Source organism: Rhinoderma darwinii, chromosome 10 (assembly GCF_050947455.1).
Source record: "Rhinoderma darwinii isolate aRhiDar2 chromosome 10, aRhiDar2.hap1, whole genome shotgun sequence".
Taxonomy (NCBI): Eukaryota; Metazoa; Chordata; class Amphibia; order Anura; family Rhinodermatidae; genus Rhinoderma; species Rhinoderma darwinii.
In genome coordinates, this window is record NC_134696.1 from 37,356,943 (window position 1) to 37,366,401 (window position 9,459).

Consider the following 9,459-nt stretch of genomic DNA (forward strand, 5'->3'; position numbering starts at 1 on the left):
TGGTTAATGATTGTTATTTTGCTATGATGTAGATTGTAGATGGACCTTATTTGACTGGCCTTAAAGAGGGATGTATTTCTATGTTCAGGATATGTCATAAATGCCTAATGCAGGCGGTGTGGGTCCCACCTCTAGCACCCTCACTTATTGGGAGAATAGGAGTTCTGCACCCTCTGTTCACTGATTCCATTAATGGATGCTTTTCCCCATTTAAATCAATCTCCATTCTCACAAAAGGTGAGGGTCCCAGAGGTGGGACTTGCAGTTATCAGGCATTTATGCTATATCTGCTATATCATGTAAATATTCCATTGATGCTTAAAATAGAAAATTTCCTTGGCTTGCTCACATACAGCAGAAAGGTAAAAAATGTAAGGAGAACCCTTCCTTAAAATGTCCTGTTTGTCTAGTACAGTGAAAGGGAAAAACATTCACCTCAGGAGACGCCAGAGCTCACTTCTGCTTTCACTCTGCTGTGTCCCGTAGGTTGCGCACCTGAATTATATACCAAATTAGCCCATGATCCCCCTGGACTATAAGAAGGGCCCTGCCCCTTACTTCATTGCCTGAGCATTGTAGTGTTACCCATGTTAGTCTTTTCAAATGGTCCCTACTTTGTTCCTGTGCCGTAAAGAGTTGGAGTCGTGTTGTGCTGTATAGTACGCCATCCATGTTACACCGCGCCTGGTGTCTGCCTGCTGTCAAGGTCCTATCCGAGCCTACCATCGCTACTGTCTGAAGTTACCACAGGTACCCTTATCCGAACTACAGACTGTGACTTGGTATCCTGTTGGCCGCCTGCTATCCCGCTATGGCGGTATGGCCCAGTGGGTCTACGCACCCATCGTGACCATGTGATGTAGATTGGTGATTCACAAATTAATGTAATAATTGTATAGCTGCAGCTGTGTTCACTTACAGCAATGGCAGCCTGACCTGTGCCTGCCTAACTAACACACGACTGACTCCTATCTCTCTATCAAATTATTGTAAATCTATTCTAACTATCTATTCTCTAATCTTTACCCCTTACTATGAAGCACACTCACTGACACTAATACATTATCTATCTGTATTCTGTGTTTTACACATATCTCTTACTTTCTGTCTGACATTCTCTCTCTCCTCTATCTTTCCTCACAAAGCAGCAGTATTTCCTGGTTGGGCTGATCACGGCCGGCGTTGGAGGGCAAACCGGGCAATGCCCAGGGCCCCAATCCTCTTAGGCCCCCCTGCCCGCGACCGCTATGAGGCCCAGGGGGCATGAGGGGACCTGCGCTACCAGGCCCATAACATTTATGGGCCGGGTAGCGCAGGCCCCCTCATGCCTGGTGGCGCCGCTAGCAAAAGCCCCATTCACTTGTATCTGCGTCCTCAGAATGCAGATACAAATGAATACTATAGGCTGCAGGCCACGTTAGGCCTGCAGCCTACAAGGCACTGAGAAGACTCCATGCGCAGGCAGGAGTGAGGACGTCACTGCATCACGCTGGTCTGCGCAAGCATCCTTCCCAGAGGCTGTGCAGCGCTCCGTCTGTCGTCGGAACCGGGCAAGGTAAGTATAGTATTTTTTTGGGGGGGGAACTGTGTGGCATTATACAGGGGGGTTGCTGTGTAGCACTATGTACAAGGGGGGGCTGTGTGGCACTATATATAAGGGAGAGGTGCTGTGTGGCACTATATACAAGGGAAGGGGGTTGTGTGGATCTTTGCATAAGGGGGCTGTGTAGCACTGTATACAAGGGAGGGGGCTGTGTGGCGCTTTATACAAGGGGAGGGCATTGTGGCACTATATACAAGGGGGGCTGTGTTGCACTATATACAAGGGGTCAGTGTGGCACTATATACAAGAGGGGCTGTGTGGCACTAACTACTAAGGGGGGCTGTGTGGCACTGTCTACTTGGGGGCTGTGTGTGGCACTATATACAAGGGGGATGTATGGCACTATCTACTAAGGGGGGCTGTGTAGCACTTTCTACTAAGGGGTTGTGTGGAACTATATATAAGGGGGAGGACTACAGGGAGACTGTGTGTGGTGCCATCTACAGGGGCTGCATGTGGTGCTATCTACAGGGGGCACAAAGGGGGCATTACTGCTGTGGGGGCACGGTTACTGATGGGGTACTTTTCTTATGTCGAGCACGGAGGGATCATTATTACCATCTGGGGCACTGTGGATTATGAGTTTGTTTAGAGGATGGGGTACGGGGGGGGGATGCTGAAAAAGTGAGAAACCCACATGTCTGTGTGTCAAATTCTGCAGTGACGAGTCGCGGCTGGAATAAGTCATCATAGTGGTCTGGGCCGGATGGAGAAAAAAAGGGATAGTGAACGACTTTAATCAAAGGAAACATCACCTGTGATTCACTAGATATAAATGTGGTGTAATCACTTATATGATCTGCAGAGCTCCTGCGTATAACTGGAATCTTCCACTATATAGTCACTATATGCTGGTAATATTGGGATTTGTATAGTGGTTTTTAATCAGTAACAGTATGGGGGTATTATTCATTTACTATGTGGTTATGGTATGGCAGTATTATTCAGTAACAGTATGGGGGTATTATTCAGTTACTATGTGGTTATGGTGTGGCAGTATTATTCAGTAACAATATGGGAGTATTATTTAGTAACAGTATGGGGGTATTATTCAGTCACTATGTGGTTATGGTGTGGCAGTATTATTCAGTAACAGTATAGTAGTATTATTCAGTCACTTTGTGGTTATGGTGTGGGGGTATTATTCAGTAAGAGTATGGTAGTATTATTCAGTCACTGTGTGGTTATGGTGTGGCGGTATTATTCAGTAACAGTATTGGGGTATTACTCAGTCACTATGTGGTTATGATGTGGCGGTATTATTCAGTAACAGTTTTGGGGTATTATTCAGTCACTATGTGGTTGTAGTGTGGCGGTATTATTCAGTAACAGTAGTGGGGTATTATTCAGTCACTATGTGGTTATGGTGTGGCGGTATTATTCAGTAACAGTATTGGGGTATTATTCAGTCACTATGTGGTTATGATGTGGCGGTATTATTCAGTAACAGTTTTGGGGTATTATTCAGTCACTATGTGGTTGTAGTGTGGCGGTATTATTCAGTAACAGTAGTGGGGTATTATTCAGTCACTATGTGGTTATGGTGTGGCGGTATTATTCAGTAACAGTATGGGGGTATTATTCAGTCACTATGTGGTTATGGTGTGGCGGTATTATTCAGTAACAGTATTGGGGTATTATTCAGTCACTATGTGGTTATAATGTGGCGGTATTATTCAGTAACAGTTTTGTAGTATTATTCAGTCACTATGTGGTTGTAGTGTGGCGGTATTATTCAGTAACAGTAGTGGGGTATTATTCAGTCACTATGTGGTTATGGTGTGGCGGTATTATTCAGTAACAGTATTGGGGTATTATTCAGTCACTATGTGGTTATGGTGTGGTGGTATTATTCAGTAACACTATGGGGGTATTATTCAGTTCCCTGCACACTGCCTTCTGAATTGACTGCATTATTGATACAGTAAGGGTGTGTTCACATCAGTGTTTGATTTCCGTTGATGGCTTCCGTCATACCTTTCCGTCGGAGGTACCCATTAACGGAAAGGCAAACGGAAACCATATCTTCCATTTTCCATTGCAAATGGTTTCTATATGTCTCCGCTCCGTAAGGTTTCCATTTTTTTGATGGAATCAAAAGCGCAGCCGAGATCAATGGTAATGCAAATGGAAAGCTATGGTTTCGTTCATGGGTTCCCCTGATGGAAAGGTCAGACGGAAGCCATCAATGGAACCCCGACGCAGATGTGAACAGGCCCTAATTCCGCATTTGGCGCCAAACTTTTAACTTTGCCCAGGGCCACACTTTGCCTAAAATCGACCCTGGGGCTATTTATAGTAACTTTAAATCATATGACTATCATCAACTGAGTCATCAGTGACTCACACCCTATGCCCCTCAAGATTGGCTGTGGTAGAGTGAGGGCTGCCTGCAAAGCATTATGGGGAAGAGCAGAAGATTAGGATTTGCAGTTTGCTTATAACAATAGTCTCATTTATCAAAAAATTATTCGCTATAAAACTAAGTTATATCCCTACATCTCCACCCGACTATAGGTCCCACTCTAGATGCGCGAACCGTCTGTAAAATTATATTTGCTTCCCACTTCTTCCCCACTCTATCCTATTTTAGGAAACCCAGCTTTCCCTCCTGGAATTGATAATCCAGTGTTTCGGGCATGGACAGAGTCCAATACATTTAGAACCACACATTTTGGCACTGACTTACAGTGGCCCTATTCTGAGGAACTCTCCTCAATCTTGGAGCCTCGTACTCTGGGAGGCAGGAGGGCGCTCCAACTCAAACACTTCTTATCCAGTCTCGCCACAAGAAACTCCTTCGTTAGGGGTAGGACTACTTTTAAAACTCTGTGCATGGGAACAGAATTCTTGCGCCATACATTGTCATGGACTTACAAACTTCTCTTAACACCTCTGAACCAATCACCTCCGAAGTACCTTTTTCAATGGGAAGCAGACTCATATATATAACTCTCTCCCCTAAACAGTGTTCCAGAATCTTTACCCTTACGCACAAGACCTCCATTAGTCGCAGATTTCAGGATTCTAATTATAAACTTTTATCAAGATGGTGTCGTATACCTACCCGCTTGCATGCTTTGTTCCCAGACGCATCCTCCATGTGTTGGAAAAGTAACTCTGAGGAGGGCACTTTTTTTCATACTTTCTGGTCTTGTGAGGTTCTGACACCATTCTGGCAGGCAGTGACCAGAGTTATCCGCACAGTTACGTTTTTAAAAATGGAAATGGGCACTGCACTGTTCCTTATACATCACTGCGAGATTCCAATCCCAATATACAAACAGTAAATTCTTAGACATCTCGTTGGTGCTGGTAAGATGTGTATACTATTGTTGTGGAAGCAGCAGAGATCTCCTCCAATTTCCCTCTAGTTAAAAAAGGTCAATGTTCCTGATGACCATGGAAAACCTGTCGTCTTCTCTCTCATGGCCTGGCCTCTTTAGATAGATATCAAAATTCTGCAGAATACAGTGCTCTACTGAGCGACCTTGCATGATGTTACCACTTTTACGGTATGGAGCCATGATGGAATTTACTGATTTCTCCTCCCCCTTCTTTTCCCTCTCTTCTCATTCTTTCCCCCTTCATCTCTCTTCCTACCCCTTCTTAATTTTTCTAGATCCGTGGGCAGTGGGAGGTACGGGATTTAGTGCTTATTGTTTACATACATTTATTGCTGACATTTATGTCTGCATACTGTACAATGTTGACATGTTATTTTCAATTTGGCAGGCAGATGTCCTATCCCTTTGCAACCATCTTTCCCTTAAAATGTCTAATAATTTCTAATAAAGAAAGAATTTACAAAAAAAAAATAAGTTATATAAAGAAACCATCACAGGGCTTGGGAGGGAGCTTTAATACAGAGAAGCATGTCCCAGACCAGTGGTGGTAATCCTACCACATTATGTGTTCCTCCGATGTCTCTTCCCCACCCTCCCACTTACAGTGTACAGGTGGTCTTATATGTGATGTCACTCTCCATTATATTAAATGCAAAATATGGCCATATGCATGCCTGTAGCACACTTTTTGTATCCTGCCTTCTATGATGAGCATGCCAGCTACAGAATGCAAACAAAGGCACCTTTTACCTGCCCCTGTATACAGCAATAAACAGAAACTTACAAATAAAGTGCCAGCCACATGCCACTCAAATGCAGTGCCTGCCACATGTTCTCCTCATATAGAGTACAGCATATCCCCCTATATAGAGTGCAGCTGTATGCCTCTCATAAAGACTCAAGGATATCCCCCCCAGATACAGTGCAGACACATATTTCCCCATATCGACATTTCCTCTACGATTTCTTCAGTATAAGCTGGAGACTTCATCACAGCAGAGGAGACATAATAATAAAAGATTTATGTTTGGATACTTCCTGTTAGGAGGGACGGGAGCTGGGGGTCATAGGGATGGCATGCACAGTTGCTCACCAGTCATCTAGTGGATTTCTAGATAAAAAGGTGTCTATGCTAAAGAAAAGGCTCTTAAGAAGAAACATATTCAAAGACAGAATTGCTAACAACTTAAGAATGAGGCCAACCATAAAATAGAGTATTTATCAGTCCTGTCATCTTAAAGAGGCTCTATCTACTACATTATGTGATCGGTCCTGTAATGTAGATAACTACAGTGTTTTATATTTTGAAAAACGATCAATTTTGTGCAAGTTATGCACAATTTTAGATTTATGCTAATTACTTTCTTAATAGACAACTGGGCGTTTTTACTTTTTTACCAACTGGGCGTTGTAAAGAGAAGTGTATGACGCTGACCAATCAGTGTCATACACTTCTCTCCATTCATTTTTATAAGTATTCGCAACACAGCGTGATCTTGCGAGATCACGCTGTACTCTCACATACTCCCACATTAACTTTACCGAAGTGTCTTGAGAGTGAATAGACATCGCCTCCAGCCAGTACGCGATGTCTATTCACACTCCCGACACTTCAGTAAAGTGTCTGTGAATGACAGCACGGCGTGATCTCGCGAGATCACGCCGTGCTGTGTAAGTCCCCAAGAAACTTTACCGAAGTGTCGGGAGTATGAATAGACATCGTGTCCTGGCTGGAGGCAATGTCTATTCACTCTCAAGACACATCGGTAAAATTAATTTTCGGCATAAAACACTGCTGTTACCTACATCACAGCGCCGATCACATTATGTTGGAGATAGGGCACTTTTAATGTGGTGACAAAGCCTCTTTAACTAATATTTTTCTGGCACAATTAAACCTAATATCACTGTAATTAAATAATAGCATCTCTTCATTGTAACCGCGTTATCTGTACTTTTCTGCTAGGCAGCCATGTTTGGAGCGTCTTCTTCCCCTCCAGCTGTCAGAGCAAGCTCTCCCTCTTGCATCCCCATGCCGCAACATTACATCAAAACTGGGGTGGAGGTGTTTAGCGTGAGAGTGTGTAGTGACTAATGCATGCTTGAAGGTAGAAGATGAAACTCCCAGGGGGGTCACTGCTGGATCACATGACCCAACGGACAGCATAAATATATGGAAGTTACGGCTGCAAAAAAAAAAGAAGCTAAGGGAATACAAAGGCTATTTGATATATTGGCACAATCAGTATGTGGGGTGTTTCCTGGTCACCCACTAGGTATTGTAAATGGTTGCGTGTTTTGCTCTCTCACCCTTTTGTGTGTGTCCCGGTGTCTGTCTTGGTTGTTTGTATCCTCCTGTTTCTTGATGTCTTCCCAGTGGGCGGGGGTGAGGCTGGGTTTCCCTAGCAACCAAGGAGACACAGCAGCCCTGCACTAAGGGGGTTCCCATTGACCCCTGTATTAGTGCACAGATCAGATGACCGCACTGGTCAAAGGTGATTGGTGCGGCTTCTGGATAGAAAAAGGTTAGAAAGAGAGAAGGGGTGGAGTTAGAAAAAGGCGGATTCACATTCTATAACATGTTTATGTTATACCTAGAGCAAAGCGGTCTTAAAGGTGCGGTAATCATCTTATTTAATGGACTGATTTGCATGGACTTTGGACTATCTATGTACTTTACAATACCCCCTTAAATAGTTATGCCTAAGGTACTCGGACCGTTGCTAGAGTACCGCCGATGGTGTCCGTGCGTGAAAGGTAGCGGTGCCTCCGCCACGACCTGCGTAAGTGTAGCAGGGGTAGGATGGCATCCTCCACAACGGAATCTGGTGCAACCCGGTAACATAGGTAAATAAAGAGATCAAGATAAGCTGTGTGGTAGAGAGTGGCATCTCTGTGGCCCGTGGCGGCACTGTAGAAGGTGGGACCTGTGTGTCCACAGAATCCTTTGACACAAAGGGGCACGGTGGGAACTCCCAAGGAGGTTGAGTTCCCCGACCTTGGTTATTGACCGCTTTGCCGAAAACTTATACGTCTGCCTACAGTGCATCATCAATAAATTCATGTTACAAGTATCTAATGATTAAAAAAAATGCCACAGAGCTTCTTTAAGAAACATGTTTGTATGAATCCAGGAGCAATGGGATAAATCATTGGCATTAATCCAGATGCAGGAATAGTCACAAGTTGTAAGAAACAGAGGAATAACATTATTCATTGATGGTTTTCCTACATATGTGTAAATGACAGCCATATTGAAATTTGTTTGCAAGGATTTGTTTTGTTTGTGAACTGCAAAAACTCAAATAATCAAGGTTCTGAAAATAAAAATGTTACTTAAAGGTTGCATAACATTCTCACACTGGAAAGTATTTAACACTATGAACACTTTAAATAAAATAATGACAGTACCAGAGCAAATACAAGAAACAGGGGTTATTTAAAGCAAGATAAAAGTGCTATATTCAGTAACATTACAGCATATGTTTACCCCTGAACATCATTTCCCTCTTTATATATTGGTATAACGTACATAAAGTAACTTTACATGTACTTTGCTTTATATACTGTATCTTGTAGTGATCATGATTTCACAGCCTATTCTTACCTAGAGCCACATTCAGAATTGTGCTGGTTACTACTGGAACCTGTTGACAGCTTGTTGACAGACACACCCTCAGCTGCTTTGCTATACTCCTTTACTGCAATGCTAACTGCTGTACTAAATTCTAGTGGACTTAGTTGAGCAATATAGGATTGGATTGCTAAACAGTGCCTTGTCTATAGACTACACTTCCCAAAATACAGATTATCAAAATAAACTCTGCATATACTGTACTGAACAAACAGGAGATGCTGGAAGAGTTGAGCTCAGTAATATATAGAATTGTGAATTACACCTACGGATGAGAATGTTCTGTAAGACATGATGTAACGAAGATGGGTACAATGTGTTGCAAAGTTAATGTTATGTCGAAATTCAAAGATTCTTTTGTTCCTTGCGACCAACACAAAATTGTCTCTTGGTCATGTTTAACTTCTCAAGAAGATCTTTGTATTCTTTACTATAGTAAATGTTTCTACATAGTGAGGCCTCATGCACATGGCCATGATTACGGGCCCGCGATTGCAGGCACGGTCGGCCGCTGATAGCCGCAGTCCGCATTCTCGGCCCGTCCTCCCATACAAAGTATGGGAGCATGGTACATAAAACGCAAAATAGAGGACATGTCCTCTATCTTGCAGTACACTTCTACGGCACGGACACCTATCCATAGCGATGCGGAAAGATGTCCGCGGCCGATAGAAGAGGATGGGTTCGTAATTGCGGACCATATTATGGTCCGCAATTACGGAGATTTTTTTACGGTCGTGTACATGGGCTTAACAAAATAATAAGCCACAGGTACTATTTACTATTAGTTTTGCCCCTTCAATGTACCTCCTAACCATCTATGCAAACTAAAATATCTACAAAAGGTCAATCAGTGTGATTGGTGCAACTTTATA